The sequence below is a fragment of the Chiloscyllium punctatum genome, chromosome 4 (assembly GCF_047496795.1).
Source record: "Chiloscyllium punctatum isolate Juve2018m chromosome 4, sChiPun1.3, whole genome shotgun sequence".
NCBI lineage: Eukaryota > Metazoa > Chordata > Chondrichthyes > Orectolobiformes > Hemiscylliidae > Chiloscyllium > Chiloscyllium punctatum.
In genome coordinates this window covers 9,291,519-9,317,501 of record NC_092742.1, presented here as the reverse complement: position 1 = coordinate 9,317,501, position 25,983 = coordinate 9,291,519, and positions in this window count along the sequence as shown.

Below are 25,983 nucleotides of genomic sequence, written 5' to 3'. Positions count from 1 at the left end.
TATGCTTCCAGCTGGCTGGGCCCTGGTTCTGGCTGATTGCCCTTTATCCTTTAAGAAGATTCTGAGGACCCGACACAGCTCTCTCATTATCACCTTTTTGTGTGTCAGCCTCTCGTTTTGTTTTGTATGAAGTGTTGGTGCAGGTTTCTCTGCTCCTGGTCTTTCATGCACATGTTTGTTCCCGCAGTAAGAAAAGTACATTTTTCCCTGCAGTTAACAGCTCCCGTCTCAACCCGGGTTGCTTTCTGTCAACAGTCGTGAAGGGTGAGCTCAGTTAGTGAGCCTTTCTCCACCCCAGAGGCTCCCAACCTCATTCCCGATGAAGGGCTCCGGCCTGAAATGTCGATTCTCCTGCTCCTCGGATGCTGCCTGATCTGCTGTGCTTTTCCAGCACCACACTATCAACTCTGATCTCCAACATCTGCAGTCCTCACTGTCTCCTAGTGCTGGGTTATCCAGGCAGGACCTCTCCAGGACTGGCCACACGTGTGTCAGTAACCCAGTGTCTCCTGAGGTTATGGTTTGCTGATCAATGTCACACGTGCCACAAAACTGCTCATAACTCATGTCAACAGACTGAGATTTATAGCACAGGCAGGAGTGTCCTTTAACCACTGTCACACAGGAAAGGGATTGAAGCTGTTAACTTTTGTTTTGATTCACTCCTGGGATGTGGGTGTCACTGGCTGGGGCCCAGCATTTACTGCCTGTCCCTAGTTGCCCCTTGAGAAGGTGGGGGTGAGCTGCCTTCTTGAACCACTGCAGTCCATGTGCTGGAGGTAGACCCACAATGCCCTTAGGGAGGGAATTCCAGGATTTTGACCCAGTGACAGTGAAGGAACGGTGATATATTTCCAAGTCGGGATGGTGAGTGGCTTGGAGGGGAACTTGCAGGGGGTGGTGTTCCCATGCACCAGCTGCCCTTGTCCTTCTAGATGGAATGGTCATGAGTTTGAAAGGTGCTGTCTGAGGATCTTTGGTGAGTTTCTGCAGTACATCTGCAGTGCTACTAAGCGTCAGTGGTGGAGGGAGCGGATGCTTGTGGATGTGGTGCCAATCAAGTGGCTGCTTTATCCTGGATGGTGTCAAGCTTCTTCAGTGTTGTTGGAGCTGCCCCCATCCAGGGCAAGGGGGGAGTATTCCATCACACTCCTGACTTGTGCCTTGTAGCTGGCTTTGGGGAGTCAGGAGATGTGTTACTCATGACAGGATTCTGATCCTTTGACCTACTCTTGTAGCTATACTATTCACATTCATTAGTCCAATGCAGTTTTCGAAACTTGTGAATAACCTTATGCCTCTGTCATCTTTGCTATTTGAAATTCTTGGAGCCACAGTTTCCCATGTCAATCAGTTAATGCTGTAATAATATGTTCCACCAGGAGGGGGTGTCACAATATCTCCACTTTGGAATTTCCATCTTCTCAGCAAGAAGAGAAATCTCTCTGCTTCCTCGCTGTTTGATGGCACAGCCCATCCTGAGGTTGTGAAACGTAGGTATAAATGATTCCTTTGTTAATCCAACTGTATGCCACTCTGATGTTGTAAACCCCTCTCCCAGGTCACCAGTGTCTCAGGAGCACCCGTGTCCGTGGAGAAGATGGCGGCTGAGGAAGCCCGTCACTGGCTGATCAACTCTGGCTTCCATTCATGCCTTCAGCGAGTGAAAGGTGAGAGGCGTGCTCACCGTGAGAACACCTTACCTCACCGCAAGGTTTCGGTAAATCTGAGCTCGCTTAGTACACATCGAGATGGATAGGTCAATGCTCTTCACCTCGCTGTGTCCCCTCCTCCCCTCACCCCCTCCCCTCCTCCCCTGAACACCCTCCCCTCCCCTCCTCCCCTGAACACCCTCCCTTCCTTCCCTCCCCCCCTCACTCCTCCACCCCTCCTCCCCTTAACCCCCTCCGCTCCTTCCCTCCTCCCCTCACTCCCCCTCCCCTCCTCCCCTGATCCCCCTCCGCTCCTTCCCTCCTCCCCTCACTCCCCCTTCCCTGAACACCCTCCCCTCCCCTCCTCCCCGAACACCCTCCCTTCCTTCTCTCCTTCCCTCCTCCCTTCAGTCCCCACCCCTCCTCCCCTGAACCCCCTCCGCTCCTTCCTTCCTCCCCTCACTCCCCCTCCCCTCCTCCCCTGAACACTCTCCCCTCCTTCCGTCCTCCCCTCAGCTGCTTCCCTCCTTCCCTGAATCCCCTCTGCTCCTTCCCTCCTCCCCTCACTCCCCCTCCCCTCCTTCCCTGAACACCCTCCACTCCTCCCTTCCTTCCCTCCTCTCCTACCCCTTCCCCTCCTCCCCTCACCCTTCCTCCCTGAAACCCCTCCCTTCCTTTCCTTCTCCCTTACCCCCTGCCCTCCTCCACTCACTCCCCTCCCCTTCCCTCAACCCCCTCCCCACCTCTCCTTATCCTCCTCAGCCACTCCCCCTCTCCACTCCTTACACTCATCCCATCCCTGCCCCATCCCATCCGCTCCTTATCGCTTCGTCCTTCAGACATTCTAATGTTGGAAGTCTGCTGTTGACTGCCTTGGTCGTTTTCTTCTATAGTGTAGATGTTACCCCTCCCCCCACATCCCCCCTTTCCACCCCCCCCTCCCCGCTTCCCATTCTGGAAAAGGCTCACCCAACCACAGCCTCCGAGATCACTCAGGAAGATGTCTGGATCACTATGAGAGATCCACTGGGGTCTGTGACCCCAAAGATCTGAGTGAATCGTTGTGACCCTTTAGATGGGACTACTTCCGTTTAGAGAGCCGATGAGTCATCCCGCCTTTCCATTGGCTCTCCATATCTGGGAAAGAAGCTTGGATTGTAATTGGCTCGCTTTGGCATTGAGCAATGGCAGGGCTCAGTAATCGGAGAGTCACCTTCCCCACCCCGACACAGTCCTGTGTGTCACCGGTGCTAAAGCCAGAAGATTGCATCTCACCTTCCGGCATCTTCTTCAGCTAACTCCTTCACTGGCCGACAGTCTTCCTCAGCAAATGGTATCAGGAAGTGCTGGGATGTGGTGTGTGTAATGTTGATCTGTCTCCTCTCTCCTTAGAGCTGGGGATTAGCAGTCAGCACTTAGCCAGTGCTGACCCAGACCTGTTTGACCAGCTGAAGTTACAAGGTGCAGAGGACAGAGTGCGTTTGCTGGTTGCTCTCTACCAACAACTCAGTCCATCCGCCCCGACTGTCAAGCAGCTGCTGGGTAAGGAATAGCGAAAGCTCAGGCTCTGTAAAAATATGGAACCCTTGTGAAGCTGGGCCACAGGTTGTGATTTCAAGTCCAACCACGGCGAGTTTTTGGCATTTAATTGAGTAAGGGATTATTATCGATTTTACCGAACTCCAGGAAAAGTGACTAGTTATGGTCAAAATTCAACCAGGTGATTAATTCCTTTCAAAGAAGAAAATATACTACTCATACCTAACCTGGGATATGCTTCATAGAACATACAGCACTAGAACGGGCCCTTCGGCCTACAATGCTTTGTCGAACTTGACGCCAAATTAAACTAATCCCTTCTGTCTGTCAATATCCCTCCATCCCTTGCATATTCATGTGCTAATCTAACATATTTGCACGTTCCAGACTCCTCCCACTCTCTGTGTAAAATACTTGCCCCTCACATCTCCTTTGAACTTTCTCCCTCTCATCTTAAATGCATGTCCTCTAGTTTTAGACATTTCAACTCTAGGAAAAGGATTCTGACCATCAACCCTATCTAGGCCTCTCTTAATTTTAATTTTATAAACTTCTATCAGCTTCTGCCACTCGAGACAGAAAACAATCCTAGTTTGTCCAGCCTTTCCTTATAGCTCATATCCTCTAATAGAGAACCATAGAATCCTACACATGGAGACATGTCCATCCACACTAACCCCATTTCCCTGCACTTGGTCCATATCCTTCTAAACCTTCCCTATCCCTGTATTTGTCCAAATGCCTTTTAAATGTTGTTAATGTACCCTCCTCAACCACTTCCATTGGCAGCTCATTCCATATACGTACCACCCTCTGTGTAATGAGTTGTCCCGTAGATTCCCTTTTATTCTTTGCCCTCTAACCTTAAACTAATGCCCTCTAGTCCTCGATTCCCCAACCCTGGGAAAAAGACTGAGAGCATTCACCCCACCCATGCCTCATGATCTTGTACATTTCTTATAAGATCCCCCTCAGTCTCCTACACTCTCAAGGAAAAGAGGTCCCAGCTTTGTCCAACCTCTCCCTATAACTCAGACCATTAAGTCCCGGCAACATCCTTATTCTGTAATCTTTCCAGTTTAATAACATCCTGCCTATAGCAAGGTGACCAAAGCTGAACACAATACTCTGAGTGCGGCCTCACCAATGTCCTGTATAACTGCAACATAACGTCCCCAACGTCTATACTCTATTCCCTGACTGATGAAGGCCAGTGTGCCAAAAGCCACCTTCACTGCCCTGTCGACCTGTGACTCCACTGTCAGAGAACCGTGCGCCTGAACTCCAAGGTCCCTCTGTTCCACTACACTCCATAAGGCCCTACCATTCACCATGAAACCCCTACCTTGATTTGCATCCTGTTAAATCTCTCCTGCTTCACTCCATATTCATTTTTGTTAAGACATAAGTCTGATAAAATACAGGAATAGACATCTTGGAATATTGAATGGGTTTGTTGTGTGAGCACTGCATTGGAACGTCAGGCCGGGTATGACTCAGTGCAAAACACTTTTATTGACTGCCCCCCTAGTGTAAGTTCAAAAATATTCACACAAAAAAAATAAACAGTAACACTCTCACTCAGTATAGAATTGTCACCTTCAGCAATTCCTTTCCTCTATCTTTCCATGAAGTTATGTTTAAGATTTTTATTGAGATCTCGTCATGCCTATGATATGGAGGTGCATTGCACCTGACAAAAAGGTTATGTTCCGAAAATTTTTGAATTCACATAAACCTGTTGGACTATAACCTGGTGCCGTGTGACTTCTGACTCAGTCGTGTCTCGTAATTCCTTCAAAGAAATCGCTTTTCAGCTTCCTGACTGAGCTGACAGCAATTACCCTCCTAATTTCTGATGTAAAACTATAACGGGATGATGTTTAGGGTCCCAAACGCAAGTAACGAGAGTTCAGGAAGGTTTTCTAAAGAGTGACTGAGGGCTCTCTTCTCAGGAAAGCTGATGACTCGTTAATTCTTCAGTCACTGCAAACAAAAAAAAAGATCTCCTTCCTGACAAAGCTTTATTGTGCTAAATGACAGGGAGAAAGTGAATACTGCAGATGCTGGAGATCAGAGAGTCAAAGAGTGCAGTGCTGGAAAATCACAGCAGCTCAGGCAGTGTCCGAGCAGCAGGAGAGTCAACATTTCGTGCATAAGCTTGTCATTATTGCTGATGCTGCCTGACTGGCTGCGCTTTTCCAGCATCACACTTTTGGACTCTTGCTAAATGACAACCAAACCGTAAATAAGGCTTAGTTCCAACCTTTCATTAACATCCAGGTTCATATCTTCAAACAGGAAAAACCAACAGATAAGAAACATAACACCGAATGAGATTAAATGAATGATAATTGGTTTCTGCACAAATCCGGCGGGGTTGTTGGGGGGGAGGGGGTGCCTTTGCCCGAAACGTCAGTTTTTCCTGCTTCTTGGATGCTGCCTGACCTGCTGTGCTTTTCCAGCACCACTCTAATCTTGACCTTCTCGTGTGTGACAGGCTTACAGTTATTCCTATCCTTACCTATCCATCTGACTGAAATTGGCCATGTTTCCAAGCAGATGACCAGAACAAGGTGCAAGAACAGCAGACTGAGGAGCTCTGGGCCACGAAGGAGAGTTGCAACACCTCTGGATCCGACAAGGTGATTGGTGCAGTGGGAGTCAATATTATTGCGTATTCTAATGGCAAAGCTACATTCAGCTTTAAGGACCATCTGTCTTCAAAAATACAAACAAAAACATAAAAATATAACTCACAAACTTGGATGTGGACTAGAGTTCAGGACAAGAGAAAGTGAGGACTGCAGACGCTGGAGCTCAGAGCCTAGAGTGTGGCGCTGGAAAAGCACAGCAGGTCAGGCAGCATCTGAGGAGCAGAAGGATCGACGTTTCGGGTATGAGCTCTTCATCATTCTCCTGCTCCTTGGATGCTGCCTGACCTGCTGTGCTTTTCCAGCAACACACTCTAGAGTTCAAGACAGAATTGTAAAACACAGAAAAACAGGAGCAGGAGGAGGCCATTTGGCCCTTCAACGTGATCATGGCTCATCATCCAACCCAATCCCCTGTTCCCAGTCTCTCCCCCCATTCCCTTTGATCTCTTTATCCCTCAGGACAATATTGAACTCCTTCTTGGTAACATTCAATGTTTTGTCTTCAATGGTTTTCTGTGCCAGAGAATTCCACAGGCTCAGCATTCCCTGGTCATTGGGATTTCCTTCCAAACAGATGCTGACGGCCTGTTAACCCTGAGATGTTGTTCCATTCTTTTTTAATTATGTTTAGAAGCATCGGAATATTTACCTCAGAGGGATATTATTCACTCCCTTGCCTGTTTGACATTACCACCTCTTTTGGGCAATGATTTTATATTGTCCTCACCTCACCTCCCATCTGTACAATTTTATAATGGAATACACAACAATACAGCAGAGGAACAGGCCCATCAGCCCACCAAACCTGCCCTGTATCCTAATCTTTGTTTAGATCATCTGCTTATTGCCCATGTATGGTTTCCAACCCTCTGTTCATCTCCCATGTGTCTATCAAGGTGCTCCTTAAACACTGCTAACGTACCTGCTACCACCACCTCCACTGACAGTGCATTTCAGACACCCACCATCCTTTGTGTGAAAAACTCTCCTCGTACCTGTCCCCCAAACCTCACCCCCTCTCACCTTTAACCTGTGCCCTCTTGTAGTTGACCGTTCCACCCTGGGAAAAAGCCTCGGCCTATCCACCCTATCTATGCCTCTCATTATTTTGTGGAGCTCTATCAGGTCTCCCCCTCTGTCTTTCCAGTAAAAACAGTCTGAGTTTATCCAACCTCTCCTCGTAACTGAAACCCTCCAGAGCAGGCATCATCCTGCTAATCCTGCTGTGCACTCTCTCCAAAGCATCCATGTCCTTCTGATAGTGTGGTGACCAGAACTGCTGGCAATAGTCCAAATGGGGCCGAACTAAAGTTTTACACAGCTGTAACATGACTTGTCGATGAAGGTGAGTGTGCCGTCTGCCTCCTGCTCATCACCCACTAATTAACCAGGACTCTCCTTGTGTGTTGTACTTATTCTAACTTTGATCATTACTTGTGAGAAAGCCCTGTCTCTATCTGCAGTTCCCAACACAGACTGAATGGGGGGGTGGGCACTGCTGGTTAGAATGTGCTGGGGGGACCTCTCATTGGGCGCACTCTCTGATTGGATAGCAAGCCAGACCATTCGTTGGCTGCCCGCTGCAGAATGGCAGTAGATATAGTTGTAAGGCGTCTGTGAAACTATGACTCCAAACTACCCTCTCTAGGCATAAAAGAAAGTCACCCCTAATTATTGCCTTACCCTTCTTACAGACTATTCTAATTGGCTCATTTTGCCCTGGGGGTGAGGTGGGGGCTTAATGTTAAAATCCCTGGCCTAGCAACTGGCTCAGTGGTTAGCACTGCTGCCTCATAGCGCCAGGGACCCAGGTTCAATTCCAGCCTCAGGCGACTCTCTGTGTGGAGTTTGCACATTCTCCCTGTGTCTGCGTGAGTTTCCTTTGGGTGCTCTGGTTTCCTCCCACAATCAAAAGATATGCAGGTTAGGGTGAATTGGCCATGCTAAATTGCCCATTGTGTTAGGTGCATTAGTCAGAGGGAAATGGGTCTGGGTGGATTACTGTTTGGTGGGTCAGTGTGGACTTGTTGGGCCGAAGGGCATGTTTCCACACTAGGGAATCTAATCTAATCTTAGTGGGCGGCACGGTGGCACAATGGTTAGCACTGCTGCCTCACAGCATCAGAGGCCCGGGTTCAATTCCCGACTCAGTCGACTGACTGTGTGGAGTTTGCACATTCTCCCCGTGTCTGCGTGGGTTTGCTCCGGGTGCTCCGGTTTCCTCCCACAGTCCAAAGATGTGCAGGTCAGGTGAATTAGCCATGCTAAATTACCCGTAGTGTTAGGTAAAAAGGGGTACATGTAGAGGTATGGGTGGGTTGCGCTTCGGCGGGTCGGTGTGGACTTGTTGGGCCGAAGGGCCTGTTTCCACACTGTAAGTAATCTAATCTAACTCCACGCAGTCTCGGACTGTGAGCTCAAATCGCAATATGGCAGCAGCTGGTTACATTTTGAACGCAGTTTAAATCTACAATTAAATCTGGCTCAATCAGTATTTTAAAAAAAAACATCTTGTTTGTTGAAGTCTGTTCTGGACAGAAAGCTGCTGCTCTTACCTGGGCTGGCTTACATGTAACTTCCAACCCAGAGTAATGTGATTTATTCTTCACCACCTTCAGATCAAAGATGAACGATGGCCCCGTCAGAGTCAACCACATTGAAAGAATAAATTCAATGCACCTGCCTTTTAAAAGATCTGTCTTTTGCTATTTGTGTGAGGTTAAATGTTTAAGAATCACTGAAAAGCTATAGCTATCAGAACAGATGAACATAAAAACAGAGAGCAGTGCAGAAACTCAGCAGCTCCTCACTCTCTGCAAAAGTCCAATTCATCCGATAAATGCTAATTCCTCATGTATCCCATTAACAGCTCAAAAAATAAATGATTTGGAGATGTTGGTGTTGGATTGGGGTGGACAAAGTTAAAAATAACATGCCACGTTATAGTCCAACAGGTTTAATTGGAAGCACTAGCTTTTGGAGCGCTGCTCCTTCATCAAGTGGGAGAAAGTGAGGACTGCAGATGCTGGAGACCAGAGTTGGAAAATGTGGTGCTGGAAAAACACAGCAGGCCAGGCAGCATCCGAGGAGCAGGAGAATCGACGTTTTGAGCATAAGCCCTTCTTCAGGAATTCCTGAAGAAAGCTGCTGCTCTTCAGGAATTCCTGAAGAAGGGCTTATGCCCGAAACGTCGATTCTCCTGCTCCTCGGATGCTGCCTGGCCTGCTGTGTTTTTCCAGCACCACATTTTTCAACTCCTTCATCAGGTGGAAGCTAGTGCTTCCAATTAAACCTGTTGGACTCTAACCTGGCGTTGTGTGATTTTTAACTCAAAAAAGAAAGGTGCACTTGGTGAAAACATTTTCACTTGTAAGGGAGACTAAAGCAAGAGATCACCATTACCACCAACAGAACAACAGGGACCTCAGAAGAAGGTGTCTTTGTACCGAAAGCATTGAGAAGGTGGAATTTGCGACAGCAGGAGTGGCTGGTATTGTCTCACTCAAGCAGAATGCCTGAAGGAAAAGTAGATAGCAGGATGTGGAATATGGAAGGAGTTTAGAGGAAACACATTGGATTTTCCATGTAGCTATGATCCCAGCTGGAGCTGCCCTTTCATACAGTCAAATCCGGACTGACATCTGGCTTGATTCATTATGTTTTGATTTGTTTGGTTTTAAGAACGTGAAACATGCAATGCTGCAGATTTTGGTTTATCGAGCTGTCCAGCACAGAAACAGGACCTTCAGCCCAACTCATCCACGCCAACCAGATATCCTAAATTAATCTAGTCCCATTTGCCAGCACCCGGCCCATATCCCTCTAAACCCTTCCTATTCATATACCCATCCAGATGCCTTTTAAATGTTGTAATTGTTCCAGCCTCCACCACTTCGTCTGGCAGCTCATTCCAGACACGCACCACCCTCTGCGTGAAAAAGTTACCCCTCAGCTCCTTTTTCAATCTTTCCTCTCTCATCTTAAACCTCGTTCTGGATGTCCCCACCCCAGAGAAAAGATCTTGCCTATTTACCCTATCCAGCCTCTGACGCTCCAGGGAAAACAGCCCCAGCCTGTTCAGCCTCTCCCTGTAGCTCAAATTCTCCAATCCTGGCAACATCCTTGTAAATCTTTTCTGAGTCCATTCAAGTTTAATAACATCTGAACTTTTTTACTGTATTCGGACCTTTTTACTTCTTTATGTTTCTAATTTATTCCTATCATCAATAATGCTGGACTAGTAATTTCTTTACTTTTCTATGCTTTTTTCCTAAGAATCTGACCTCAAGGATCTGTACCTAGGTACCTTTATACCTAAGACAACACTGTAATGCAGCGACTGTAAACCTGTCACTGTACTCATTTGAGTACATGTGACAATAAAGCAAATTCAATTCAATTCATCCTTCCTGTTGCAAGGAGACCAGAATTGTACACAGTATTCCAGTACAATTCTACTCCTGTACAATGGCAACATGATATCCCTACTTATATACTCAATGCACTGACCAATGAAGACAAGCTTATCAAATGCCTTCTTCATCACCCTGTCTACCTGCATCTCTGCTTTCAAGGAACTTTGCACCTGCACCCCTAGGTCTCTGTTTGGCAACACTCCCCAGGACAACAACAACATTACACAGGGCGACAAAATGCTGAGAGGCAGAGATAGGGTGAGTAGTCAGAAGACTTTTCCCCAGGCCAACAACAAGAGGGCACAGGTTCAATGTGAGAGGGGGAAAGAGTTTAGGGGAGGGGTGTGGGGAGAAGTTTTCATACAGAGGGTGGTGGGCACCTGGGACACACTGCCAGTGGAGATGGCGGAAGCAGGCACATTAGCAACGTATCTTGATAGACACATGGGCAATAAGTAAGGGACCTAAATAAGGGTTAGGAATTGGCACAGGTTTGGTGGGCCAAGGGCCTGCTCCAGTCATAGAGATGTACAGCATGGAAACAGACCCTTTGGTCCAACCTGTCCATGCCGACCAGATATCCCAACCCAATCTAGTCCCATCTCCAAACCCTTCCTATTCATATACCCATCAATGCCTCTTAAATGTTGCAATTGTACCAGCCTCCACCACTTCCTCTGGCAGCTCATTCCATATACACACCACCTTCTGCGTGAAAAAGTTGCCCCTTAGATCCCTTTTATATCTTTCCCCTCTCACCCTAAATCCATGCCCTCTAGTTCTTTACTCCCCCATCCCAGGGAAAAAAGACTTTGTCTATTTATCCTATCCATGCCCCTCATCATTTTGTAAACCTCTATAAGGTCACCCCTCAACCTCCGATGCTCCAGGGAAAACAGCCCCAGCCTGTTCAGCCTCTCCTTGTAGCTCAAATCCTCCAACCCTGGCAACATCCTTGTAAAACTTTTCTGAATCCTTTCAAGTTTCACAACATCTTTCCAATAGGAAGGAGACCAGAATTGCACACAATATTCCAAAAATGGCCTAACCAATGTCCTGTACAGCAATAACATGACCTCCTAACTCCTGTACTCAATATTCTGACCAATAAAGGAAAGCATACCAAACACCTTCTTCACTATCCTATCTACCTGCGACTCCAGTTTCAAGGAGCCCTGTTTTGAATTGTATAATTATATATACACGGAGGTTTATTAACAAAGCGAATGAAGATAAAATAGAATAGATAAATGCACCCATCTACTTAAAACACTGATCCAAAGATTGTTAAATAAAATTATATTCTCATTAATCCCAAAACACTCAGATTATAACTTGAAAAGATGAATAGTCTTGTTTGATGATAACCAAAACACATCCTGCTATCCGAAGAATGCACCTTGTATAGAACCTCGAAATATCACTTATACAATACCCACACCAAAGGACCTGTCTTTTACACCTCGTTAAGTTTAAATCACTTGGGTTTGAAATTATAAACTTGAAATGCTAATAGCTTTTGCCAGGAGTTATTATGTACCATACCTTAAATATACTCTGTTTTATTTAACCTCTTCACTATTTTATCTTCACACGTTTGAGATGAATATTAAATCTTTACACTGTGTTAACCAAATTCCACTTTATACTGAGGAAGGCTCACTGGACCCGAAACGTTAACTCTGGTCTCTCTCCACAGATGCTGCCAGACCTGCTGAGCTTTTCCAGCTATTTCTGTTTTTGTTTCTGATTTACTGCGCCTGTAGTTTTTTTTGGATTTCCTCTTTATCGTTCAATTATCAAGATCACTGATCTGTACATGCATCTTCAGTGTCCAAAATTCAAAGCAAGACTGCACAAAATCTCTCTCTCTCTCTGAACTATCAGTGCTTCCTTTAGGTTTATAAAAACGTCTTCTCAAACTTTGAAACAGGAGCTTGTTCATCGTGTCATAAAGTCCTCCAATTTTCATAAAATCCATTAATTCTAAAGCTAAGCCTCAAAAACTGCTCAATAGCAAATCTCTACAGCCTGACAAATACGAATCAATATCTAATTTAAGGCTTCCAGAAAATCCACAAATGATTAACTCAAAAACCACAAACCCAACCTTTCAATACATGATATTAAATATATACATTAATTGACAGTTTATATTATGATGCATAGTTATTAATTTAGATCAAATTGCTAGTCTTTGTCGTGTAAATCTATGTAAATCATTATCATATTAAAGTGTCAAAGAATCTGGATTGTAGAAGGGGTTGAGATGCCAATCAGCCCCAGTCTGATTCTATATTAATTAGCTTCCCTCCTTACCTCTGTGCCAGTGAAATGTTCATATGCTTTCTGATTCTATTGCGAAATTCTTTTCGTAGGGAACTGACACATTAGGAGCAGGAATACCCCTGGAGAAGATGACGACCGATGAGGTTTGCAAGTGGCTGATCGAGTCTGGCTTTGAGGCCTATGTGCCACATATCCGAGGTAAGGGCAATGCGAAACTCAACCTGTGGGAACGTCCTCTCCATTCATGGAGCCCCAGAGATATTGACCTGCCTGGGGCAAGCCATTTGCTACTATCCCTGTCGACTTCTCTGACTGTTTCAAGAGTAACCTTACCAATTATTTTCATGTTAAAAATCACACAACACCAGGTATTGGTCCAACAGGTTTATTTGGAAGCACTAGCTTTCGGAGAGCTGCTCCTTCATCAGGTGGTTATGGAGAATAAGATCGTAGGACACAGAATTTAAATTAAATCAAATAAACCTGTTGGACTATTACCTGGTGCTGTGTGATTTTTAACTTTGTCCACCCCAGTCCAACACCAGCATCTCCAAATCACAATTGTTTTAATGATCACCTTAATCACCTGTTTCAAAAAGTACTTTGATGCAGAGTTTTCAGCATGATCCTGCCTTTCATATTTTATGGGTCTACCACACACTAGTGTTAGGTGCAGTAGTCAGAGGGAAACGGGTCTGGGTGGGTTACTCTTTGGAGGGTCGGTGTGGACTGGGTGGGCCTGTTTCCACACTGTAGGGAATCTAATCTAATCTAATTGAAAGAATTGCTCACCCACTGTTTTAAGGGAACCCTCACTCACCAATTTAAATGTCATTTGACCCACCATTTTAAGGGATACTTCACGCACCATTCTAACTCCAACTTTTCAAAACTCATTCAAAACTTTAATTGTGGCTCCTTCTGCTATTTCAAATGAAACCTTACTAATCATGTTCAGGCAAGTCTCATTATTTATTTTAAAGGTCACGTCCATAAGGGCACGAGCCGTCCAGACATAGAAGCAGAAGGAGACCATTCAGTCCATCGAATCTGCTCCACCATTCAATGAGATCATGGCTGATCTGATCACCCCCAATTCCAACCTTCCTGCTTTTTCCCAATAACCCTTGATTCCCTTTCTGATTAAAAATCTATCTTTCTCAGCCTTGATTAGGCTTAATAACCCAGCAGACTGTGGTGACAAATTCCACAGATTCACTCCATCTGAGATAAGAAATTCCTTCTATCTCGGTCTTGCTTTGCCACTCCGAGATGATGTCCCTCTGATCCTAGACCCTTCCACATGGGGAAACCACCTTTCCCCATCTCCCCTGTGAAGTCACCATAAGAACCTGCTATGTTTCAAAAAGGTTGCCTCGCATTCTTTTAAATTCCAATGAGTACAGGCCCCACCTACTCTATAGCTCCTCATAAGACAGTCCCTCCATAACTGGGATCAGCCAAGTGACCCTTCTCTGCATTTCCTCCAATGCTGGTATATCTTTCCTCAGATAAGGGACCCAAAACCATTCCCAGTATGCAAGCTGGCATCTGATTAGGGTCTTGTACAACTTTAACAAAAGCCTCCTTACTTTCATTTCCATTCCCCTTGAAATAAAGGCCAACGTTCTATTTGGGTTCACTTGGACTGAATGTGGGTAGCAAGACATTATTCTGATAAGTCTCCAGGGAAATAGCAGTGAATCAGCTGGGGGATACAAAGCAATGTGTCGTGACTAATGTGGAGTTTTGGAGCGGGGTGAAGGATTATTGCGGAGTTCCCCAGGGTCGCTCTGGGAACCTTGATTTTTTCAGGTGGATATCAATGATCTCAATCTTGCCGTGCAGGGAACACTTTCAAAGTTTGCGAGCAATGCAAAATTTTAGAGGATTGTAGACAGTGAGGGGGGCGGTGCAGGACTTTAGCAGGACATTGACAATTTGTGGAATGGGCAGGGAGGTGGAAGGTGAAGTCATGGTGGAGAAGTATGAGGTGTCCTTTGGTACAAAGAACACAGAGATTCAGTAAGATAAAGGCCACTGTTATAAAGGAAATGATGGAACAGAGGGATCTGTATGCTTTTGTGTTCTTATCCTTATAACTTGTTGCAACTTCTATTGTGACCCTACAATTCAGGCCGGAAGGCAATCAAGGGAGATATTCAAACTTCTCTGTTGACTAAGATAATCAAGTGACTTCCAAGCAACAACTTCTGCCATTTACAATCTCCTAGAACTTAACAGGTCCTCACACATCTGTTGTGGAATAAAGCTGAGATGAGATTGATCTTCAGGAAACCACTCTGAGCGAGATCAGGGAGAAACTATCTGCTTTGATTTCTGATCGGTTATGTTCACTATTTTTTATATTTTTTGTTTCTCTTGAAAAAAGGAAACACCAGAGTGGCCTGTGACAAGCAGCACCCTTCACATTAAATGGCAATGCTGTGTGATATGTTCGCTATTTATAAATGTATTGGCAATGGTGCAAAGAGTCTTTAGACTAATTGGAGATAATTAGAAACAGGAGCTCTGAGAAGAGACGGAAGTCAGATTCAAAAATCCAGACCAGTTTGGCAAATTTATCCCCACAACCCAGAATTAGAGTTTCAGACACGTTCAAAGATGTACCATTGTAATCCGACTTCTAACTGTGTCTTATTTCTCTTCAGAGTTTGGGATTACTGGGAGACAGTTAGCAAACACTGATTCGGAATTATTCGACCAATTACAATTGCGAGATGCTGAGGACAGGGAGAAATTGCTATTTGCTCTGTACCAGGAGCTGAATCCATCAGACATGAATGTTGAAGAGATACTGGGTAAGGGACGCAAAACTTTACTCAAAAGAACGTAAATACAGAGTGCTCCAGTCATACAAAAAAGTGACAAAGCATTACATCTGAGCAAGGGATTCAGTTAAAGCAGTGCAATATGTCAACTGTGGCGAAGTGGCCAGCACTTTTATATCTGAGCGCAAAGGTCACAGGATAAAAACCTGAACCAGAGACCCAGGCTTAGAAATCTAGGTCGCAGCATTAGTACAGGACTGAGGGAGTGCTGCACTGTCAGAGGGTCAGTGTTGTGGGAGTGCTGCACTGTCAGAGGGTCAGTGCTGAGGGAGTGCTGCACTGTCAGAGGGTCAGTGCTGAAGGAGTGCAGGACTGTCGGAGGATCAGTGCTGAGGGAGTGCTGCACTGTCAGAGGGTCAGTGCTGAGGGAGTGTCGGAAGGTCAGTGCTGAGGGAGTGCCGCACTGTCAGAGGGTCAGTGCTGAGGGAGTGCTGCACTGTCAGAGGGTCAGTGCTGAGGGAGTGCTGCACTGTCAGAGGGTCAGTGCTGAGGGAGTGCTGCACTGTCGGAGGGTCAGTGCTGAGGGAGTGCTGCACTGTCAGAGGGTCAGTGCTGAGGGACTGCTGCACTGTCCGTGGGTCAGTGCTGAGGGAGTGCTGCACTGTCAGAGGGTCTGTGCTGAGGGAGTGCTACACTGTCAGAGGGTCAGTGCTGAGGGAGTGCTGCACTGTCAGAGGGTCAGTGCTGAGGGAGTGCCGCACTGACGGAGGATCAGTGCTGTGGGAGTGCCGCACTGTCAGACGGTCAGTGCTGAGGGAGTGCTGCACTGTCGGAAGGTCACTGCTGAGGGAGCACTGTATTGTCAGAGAGTGAGTACTGTCGGAGGTTCAATACTGGGGGAGCGCTGCAATGTTGGAGAATCAGTACTGAGGGAGTGCCGCACTGTTAGAGGGCCAGTGCTGAGGGAGTGCTGTACTGTCGGAGGGTCAGTGCTGAGGAAGTGCCATACTGTTGGAGGGTCAGTGCTGAGGGAGTGCTGCATGTCGGATGGCCAGTGCTGAGGAAGTGCCACACAGTCAGAGGGTCAGTACTGAGGGAGCACTACAAAGTTGGAGGGTCAGTGCTTAGGAGGTGCCGCACTGTCAGAGGGTCAGTACTGAGGGAGATCTGCACTGCAGACAGTCAGTCACACTGTCGGAGGGTCAATACTGAGGGAGCCCCATACTGTCAGGGGGTCAGTACAGAGGGCGTGCTACAGTGTCAGAGAATGAGTTCTGAAGGAGTGTCAGACTCTTGGAGGGGCAGTACTGAGGGAGTGCAGAACTGTTGGAGGGTCAGTAATGAGAGAGAGCCACACTGTCGGAGGGTCAGTGCTGAGGGAGGGACACACTGTCTGAGGATCAGTGCTGAGGGAGTGTTGCACTATTGGAGGGTCAATACTGAGGGAGTGCTGCACTGTTGGAGGGTCAGTACGGAGGGAGTGCTGCAGGGTCGGAGGGTAAATGCTAAGGGAGTGCTGCACTATCGGAGGGTCAATACTGAGGGAGTGCTGCACTGTTGGAGGGCCAGTATGGAGGGAGTGCTGCAGGGTCGGAGGGTCAGTCCGGAGGGAGTGCTGCACTATCGGAGGGTCAATACTGAGGGAGTGCTGCACTGTTGGAGGGTCAGTAGTGAGAGAGAGCCACACCGGAGGGTCAGTGCTGAGGGAGGGCCGCACTGTCGGAGGGTCAGTGCTGAGGGAGGGCTGCACTGGCGGAGGGTCAGTGCTGAGGGAAGGCCGCACTGTCGGGGGGTCAATACTGAGGGAGTGCTGCACTGTTGGAGGGTCAGTACGGAGGGAGTGCTGTAGGGTCGGAGGATGAGTTCTGAAGGAGTGTCAGACTCTTGGAGGGGCAGTACTGAGGGAGTGCCGCACTGTCGGGGGGTCAGTGCTGAGGGAGTGCTGCACTGGCAGAGGGTCAGTGCTGAGGGAGTGCCGCACTGTCAGAGGGTCAGTGCTGAGGGAGGGCCGCACTGTCGGATGGTCAGTGCTGAGGGAGTGCCGCACTGTCAGAGGGTCAGTGCTGAGGGAGTGCCGCACTGTCGGAGGGTCAGTGATGAGGGAGTGCCGCACTGTAGGAGGGTGAATACCTCATCAGCTTCCAGTCGCATTTCAATTCTAAAGAACAATCTCTCAACTCGAAATGTTAACACTGTTTCGCTCTCCGCAGATGCTTCCAGACCCACTGAGTTTTTCCAGAACTTTCTTTTTTCACGTGAAATGTCTGGAAATCACAGTGTTCACCCTATTATTTTTGGATTTTCCCATGATCAATGTTCACCCCTGAACCTGCATGACACAAAGCTGCATTCCGTTGTCTTTAGGAGGATCTTGCTGTGTCGAAAGTGGCAGCTGCATTGCCTACATAACAGCAGTAGATGGGTCATGCCAGGAATTTATTGTTGGTTCAGTGATTGCAGATTCCCAGGAATGCCAATTTAAAAATGTGACTCCTTTGTGCCGTGCCATGTGTAATGCAGTCAGCAGCACCTTTGTCTGTAGCATCATCAGGGCTGGCACTTCAAGGCAGTATCGAGGGAGTGCTGCTTTGTCAGCGGGGCTGTTTTTGGAATAAGTGTATCACTGAGGCCCTGCCTCTCCTCTCTTACACCGAATAGTTTTAGTGAGAGTTGTTTCATCTGGTATCCTGATAATAATACATAGAGATGTAATATTTATCTGTCAGCCACCTCCCTAGCAATATGAAATGCATTGATCTCATTACGTTCACTGGGCAAGGAGCAGCACAGTGCCTCAGTGGTTAGCGCTGCTGCCTCACAGCACCCGAGACCTGGGTTTGATGCCACCCTTGGGTGACAGTCTGTGTGGAGTTTGCACATTATCCCTGTGGTCTGTGTAGGTTTCCTCCCACAATCTAAAGATGTGCAGGTCAGGTGAATTGACCGTGCTAAATTGCCCATAGTGGTGGGTGCATTAGTCAGGGGTAAATGGAGGGGAATGGGTCTGGGTAGGTTAATCTTTGGAGGGTCGGTGTGGGCTTGTTGGGCCGAAGGGCCTGTTTCCACACTGTAGGGATCCTAATCTATTATCACATGCTTGTTTGTAGCCCTCTGATTTATGAAGTACTTACGAAGACTCATGCTTACAAATCCAATCCTGTACAGGGGAGTGATGTTAAAGAGCCAACCTTTCCAGTCCTTACTAGCAGCTGCTTTAGATTCTCTTACGTTGTGTTCCAGCGAGCGTAGAAATTGATTTGTGACCAGACTCTAGAACAGAACTTGCTCACAACCTGGGGACTCTCTATAAATAGCTCTGCGCCCCTATCAGCTGCTGCCTTTCCAATATTAAATACACAATAAAAAACACAAATTGTTCTTTCTTTCTTGTAGGTAGTAGCAATATTGACAATGTGTTCTCTAGTGTGGAGTTACCAATGAGCAAGTCAAACTCCAAGGCTTGGGCATCTGAAGATTTATCCAAGGAACAGCATTCATTCCAGGATAGTCCCAGGTAGACAGTAAGGAGCTTTGATTTCTTGTCTCAGTCCAGAATTATCCCAATGATTAACCCGAGTCCCCGAATAAACCCCTCACCTCCACGTCATTCACTCCGTTTGACATTAGCTGCAGCAATTAAAGGAACTGAGCCAGATCTAAAGTTGTTGATAGCTGCGTGGGGAAAGCAGACAGATTAAGAGTGCAAGGAACAGGGAGCAGGGCTACCCTGTAGAGCTGGTAGGAGATGAAGCTTCTCATTGTGACTACTCAATAATGTCATTGCACTATCACCAATCTGAACTCTCCTCCCCATCCAGGCAGCACCGTGTCCCAGGATACCCTTGGCCCTGTTCATCGGGATGTTTAACCCCAAAAACCAGGATGTTATGTTGAACCTCCACAAAGGTGCCACCCAACCAGAATATTCTGTTCAATTCTGGGCACGAGCTTTGAGGCAAAGTATCAACGCAAATTTTACAAACCTTCATTGTGATGTGCATGCATACGCTCTAGGAGGAACAGAATTCATTGTGTCCCTCCCTCTGTCCCAGGAGGCCTGGATTCATGTCTTACCACCTCCAGGGGTGTGTATGCATGTTGTTGTCTTTTTTAAACAGAGGGGGATTAGTCAAGGTCTTTTCCCTGGGGTAAGGAAGTCCAGAACAGGAAGATTTAAAAGGGACCTAAGGGGCAGCTTTTTCACACAGAGGGTGGTACGTGAGCTGCCAGAGGAAGTGGTGGAGGCTGGTACAATTGCAACATTTAAAAGGCATCTGGATGGGTATATGAATAGGAAGGGTTTAGCGGGATATAAGCCAAATGCTGGCAAATGGGACTGGATTAATTTAGGATATTTGGTCAGCATGGACGAGTTGGGCCAAATGGTCTGTTTCTGTGCTGCACAGCTCCATGACTCTATGCCTCTAAGGGATTTATCGAGGATAGCAGCCTGTGTTCACTACAGGAAGTGCAACAGCTCCCATTTCCATTTTAAACAGATAAACATTAGCTGTGGTTAGTGGAAGGAATGGTGTAGGTGGAATGTCATCTGACCCAGAAACCAGGCTACTGCTGTCAGCACATAGGCTCAGTTCAAAACTCCCTGTGGAAAATTCATGTAATTGTCTAACCTTAGAAATGTAAAACTATTCTCAGGGATGGCGACCATGAAATTGTTATAAAAACCCATCCGGCTCACTAATGCTCTTCAGGAAGAGAAATAGTTCATAAGTTCATACGATATAGAAGCAGAATTAGGCCCTTCGGCCCATTCAAATCCGCTCCACCATTCGATCATGGCTGGCATGCCCCTTACCCCCACTTTCCTGCCTTCTCCCCATAGCCCTTCAACCCATTACCAAATAAAAATCTGTCTAACTCCTCTTTAAATTTACTCACTGTCCCAGCATCCACCGCACTATGTGGGATAGCAAATTCCGCAGATTCCCAACCCTTGGGGCAAGTAGTCTTTCTTCAGCTCTGTTTTAAATTTGCTGCCCCTTACCCTGAGACTGTGACCTTTTGTCCCAGAATGCCCCACAAGAGGAAGCATCCGCTCCATGTCTATTTTATCCAGACCTTTTTATCACCTTGAATACCTCAATGTGATCTCCCTGCGTTCTTCAAAGTTCCAAAGAGTATTGGCCTAAACTGTTCAATCTCTCTTCATGTGACAAACCCCTCACCTCTGGGATCAATCTGGTGAACCTCCTCTGAACTGTTCCAATGCCAGTACGTCGTTTCTCAAATAAGGGGGCCAAAACTGTGCACAATACTCCAGGTGCGGTCTTACCTATGCCTTGTATGATTGCAACAATACTTCCTTACCTTTATATTCTATTCCTTCAGCTATAAAAGCCACATTTCCATTTGTTTCCTTTATTATTTGCTGTACCAACATGCCAGTTTTCTGTGACTTATGAACTAGTCTGGCCTACATGTCCCTCCAAACCAAAAGCAACACGATTGAAGAGGAGATTTACCAGAATGGTACCATGGAGAGGCTGATGAAACTCAGGTCACTCTCTGTAGAGCAGGAAGGTTAGGTAAGAGGTCAGGAAAGAGGACCAGCGAGAGGCCATTCAGCTCCTCAAGCCTGCTCCTCCCTTAAAGAGAGCACAGCTGATCTACTTCAGTGCAATCTTCCTGCAATGTCCTCTTATCCCTTTACCTTTCTTCTTAAACTGTAGAAATCTATTGACCTAAGTTTGTACCTCAGTTTCGAGAGAAGTGGCCACCATGGAGGATACAGTACTTGATTTCCCTCTCCAACTCCATTTCGATTTAGCTCCTTCCCTCACTCCCTCCCCTTACCCCCTCTTTGGTTAGCATCTCCCATAAATGCAAAGCCTATCCAACTTTAATGGCTATACGGGTGATTACTGTTTAATAATCAGTGATAGCTGTTTAAAAAAAACAAAATAAAAGTGACAGTGATTTGGTGATTGGAGGGTCACAGAGTTGGGTGTGATACCATTTCTGGCTGGATAAAAGAAAAGATTCAGTCGTGGTGACTGAGAGAGATACTTTTATAAAAGATGGTTCACTAATGCCATTTAGGGAAGGAAATCTGTTTTCCTTACCCAGTCTGGCCTGCATGTGACTCCAGACCCACAGCATAAATGCCCCCTGAAATGTTCTGTTCAAGGGCAACTAAACACATGTCAGTGACACCCATATCCTATGAAAAAATAACTGGACTCAAAGCGTGCTTTGGGAAATTTCCCTGAGCTGTGTGACCTGTCTGAGGTTTAGCCCCTCACCGCCCAGTTATGCCCAAAACGTTGATTCTCCTGCTCCTCGGCTGCTGCCTGACCTGCTGTGCTTTTCCAGCACCCCACTCTCGACTTCAGCCTGTCCAGTCAGGCTGATGTAAAGTTTAGTGAAAGTGAGGAAAATGCGGAGTGGGGGTGTGATTTTGTTTTCACCTCACCGTGCTCCAATGGGTCTCTGGTGGGGTATGTTTTCCCTCTTCCCTTTGCTGTGTGAAAGGATTTCCCCCAAACCTCAATTTCCCCAGTGACACTGCAGCCATCAAGCACATGTTCAACTTCCACATTATTCCCATGGACCTTCCACGAAATGAAGGTTCACATTACCTCCTTTTGCTTTGTCTAAGAATCCTGCAGTTCGACCTCAAAGTTACCCTGACTTTGCCTGTTGGCCAGATCACTGGCTCGGCCCTTTTATTGTTTATCAGCTCCCTTAGCTCCTTCTTGCCTCCTTCTGTGACTGTTCACCTAACATACTGGCCCCTTTACCTCCTTCAGGTCCTGACTTTTTCTGACACTGCCAGCGAGATGTTTAACTCGAGGGACTCTTCAGTTCCCAGCCTCTCTATGGGCAGCAAAGTGGTTAGCCCTGCTGTCTCATAGCGCCAGGGACCCAGGTCCAATTCCAGCCTCAGGAGTCTGCCTGTGTGGAGTTTGCATATTCTCCCCGTTGTCTGTGTAGATTTCTTCCGGGTGCTCCGGTTTCCTCCCACAATCCAAAGAAGGCATCTGGATGAGTATATGAATAGGAAGGGTTTGGAGGGATATGGGCCGGGTGCTGGCGGGTGGGATTGGGTTGGGATATCTGGACGGGTTGGACCGAAGGGTCTGTTTCCGTGTTGTACATCTCTATGACTCAACGTGCAGGTCAGGTGAATTGGCCATGCTAAATTGCCCTTTGTGTTAGGTGCATTAGGCAGGAGTAAATATACAGTACTGGGTGGGTCTGGGCGGGTTGCTCATCCAAGGGTCGGCGTGGACTTGTTGGGCTGAATGTTTCCATTCTGTAGGGATTCTAACTTAATCTATAATTCCCTTCTGGCTGTCTCAAACTCTCTGGACAACCTTTTTAAGGTTATATTTTGTTGTCAGCAAGACTATACGCCAATTAAATATCTTCTCTTGGCATTGATGAGACTGGGACTACACTCACTGCTAACAGCCCCATAACACGTTCACTCTCGAAATGAGCTATAACCAGTGACACTGTGATAGTCTTCCCCTTATCTCAACCTTTTTCTCAGCTTCAAGGTGAAAAAGCTTTCACCTTCCACATTTGCAACAGTTGTGGGTGTCCTGTGTCTCAGGGAATGCTCTTATCTTGGGATAAGTCTTGCAACAAGCCTTCTCGAAATCTAAATGCAGCTGAATTACTGGTTCCTTCATAAATATTCTGCTCGTTACTTCCTTAAAAAGACTCCGAACAGATTGTTAAAAAAAAATTCACCCAGAAGACAGTGCTGGGCTGGAACTCGCTATTTAAAAGGATGGTAGAGATGGGAGCCCTCAAAATATTTAGGAACTATTTCAACAAGCACTTCAAATGCAGAGACATACAAGGCCATGGACCAAGAGCTGAGAAATCGGGTTTGAATCGATGAATATCTAATGACCAGCACAGAGACGATGGGCCAAAAGACCTCTTTCTATCCTTCTATGTACGATTTCCTTTTCACAAATTTATGTTGATATTACTCAGCCTACCATTATTTTGTAGGTGTCCTGTTGCCCTTTGTTAGAGATTCAGGCATTTTTCCCGATGCCTACTGTTAGACAGGCAACTCAACAGCTCTCTCTCTTTTCTGGATTAGTGGTGCTGGAAGAGCACAGCAGTTCAGGCAGCATCCAAGGAGCTTCGAAATCGACGTTTCGTGCCTGAACTGCTGTGCTCTTCCAGCACCACCCTAATCCAGAAACTGGTTTCCAGCATCTGCAGTCATTGTTTTTAGCTCTCTGTCTTTTCTCTAGCCCTGCTTTCTGAAACAGTGGGGTTACATTTGTAATCACCCAATCTGCAGAGACCATTCCAGAGACCTTTGAGCTTTTGTGTGCTAACCACCAGGTGCCCCTTCCAACTCCCTGGGATATACCTCACACGAGGGCAATTATTTACTTTAATTCTTCAAGTACTACTTTTTAATGAATATTAACACCTTGCAGTTTCTCATTTACAGTATACCGGTGATGCTCCCTTATTTCCGGGAGGTTTTCACCCTGTGGACAGACATGAAGTATTTGTTATTTTCTTTTCCATTTCCTTATTCCCCATTATACGTTCACCTGGCTCTGTTCATAATAAACACTTATTTCTTTTGTGCTATGCTCTTCCATTCAATATACTGACAGAAGCTTTTATGGTCTATATATGTTTCTGTTATCGAGTTTTGTTTTCCCTTGCTTCACCTTTTCTTGTCCTTCTTTGTAGAGTTCAAGAATGCTCCAATACTCAATGTTCTGACCACTGAAAGCAAACATGCCAAACTTTTTCTCCACCACTTTGTTACTTTAATCGTAAAGTCGATCGCAGATTTCAAAAGGAAATTGAATAGTAATCTGAAGACAAAAGATTTCTGGGGTTAAAGTGGGACTGGCTAAGATGGTCTGTCAGTGAGCTAACACAGATGTGATTGGCCAAGTCGCCCCTGTGCTCTAACCATTGTATGATTTTATGACTCCATAAGTATTCTGACAAGTCCTGACGAACCTATCCCAACAATCACTGCATCAGAGGTCAGATCAGTTTTCCTTCAGGTGAATCCAAGGAAAGCGATGGGACCAGATGGAGTACCAGGCTGTGCACTCAGAGCATGTGCAGATCAACTGGCAGAGGTCTTCTCGGACATGTTCAACCTCTCCCTCCAGCAGGCCACTGTCCCTGCCTGTTTCAAGAGGGCCAGCATCATCCCTGTGCCTAAGAAGGCTCATGCAGCATGTCTCAATGACTACCGCCCAGTGGGCCTAACTTCAGTGGTTATGAAGTGCTTTGAAAGGCTGGACATGGCATTAATCAACTCCAGCCTCCCCACTACCCTTGACCCACTCTAATTTGCCTATTGGACCAACAGATCCATGTCAGATGCCATATCACTTGCCTTTCACTCCTTCCTAAGAACATCTTGACACCAAGAACAGCTACGTAAGATTCCTACTCATTGACTACAGTTCAGCCTTCAACACTATTATCCCCTCGAGACTGATTACTGAACTCAGTGATCTCGGATAAGACCCATTCTCTGCAAACTGGATCCTCAGTTTCCTGACCCACAGGCCACAATCAGTGAAGATTGGGACAATATTTCATCCTCACTAACACACAACACTGGAGTCCCCCAGGGGTGTGTACTCAGCCCCCTACTGTACTCACTGTTTACCCATGACTGTGTCTCCAAATACCAGACTAATGCCATTTATAAGTTCACTGATGATACCACCGTAGTCGGTCGAATCTCAGATGGCGACGAAACAGACTACAAATGGGAGGTGGAAGAGTTGGAAAAATGGTGCACTGAGAACAACCTAACTCTCAATGCTGGCAAAACCAAGGAGCTCATTATTGACTTTCAGCAGGATGTTACTCATGCCCCCGAGACATTAGCAGCACAGAGGTGGAATGAGTGGAGAGTATCAAGTTCCTGGGAGTGGTCATCCACAACAAGCTTTCTTGGACTCTTCATGTGGACGCACTGGTTACAAAGGCCCAACAATGTCTCTCCTTCCTCAGGCAGCTGAGGAAATTTGGCATGACGGTGAATACCCTTGCCAACTTTTATAGGTGCGCCATCGAGAGCATTCTGCCTGGATGTATCACTATCTGGTATGGTAACTGTACCATTCGAGATTGGAGACGGTTACAGAGAGTGGTGAACTTGGCCCAGACAATCACAAAGGCCAACCTCCCATCTATAAAATCCATCTACCAGGCCCGCTGTCAAGGAAAGGCTGTCAGCATTCTCAAAGATCCATCCCACCCTGGCAATGTTTTCCTACAACCTCTACCATCGGGGAGAAGGTACAGAAGCCTGAACACACGCACCAGCTAGTTTTGAAACAGTTTTAATAGATAATAAGTGCAGAAGTAGGCCATTCTGCCCTTTGAGCCAGCATCACCATTCATTATGATCATGGCTGATCATTCACAATCAGTATCCTGTTCCTGCCTTATCCCCATAATCCTTGATTGCACAAAGAGCTCTATCCAACTCTTTCTTGAAAGTATCCAGAGACTTGGCCTCCACAGCCTTCTGGGGCAGAGCATTCCATACACCCACCACTCTGGGTGAAGAAGTTTCTCCTCATCTCTGTTCTAAGTGACCTACTCCTTATTTTTAAGCTGTGTCCTCTGGTTCTGGACTCACCCATCAGTGGAA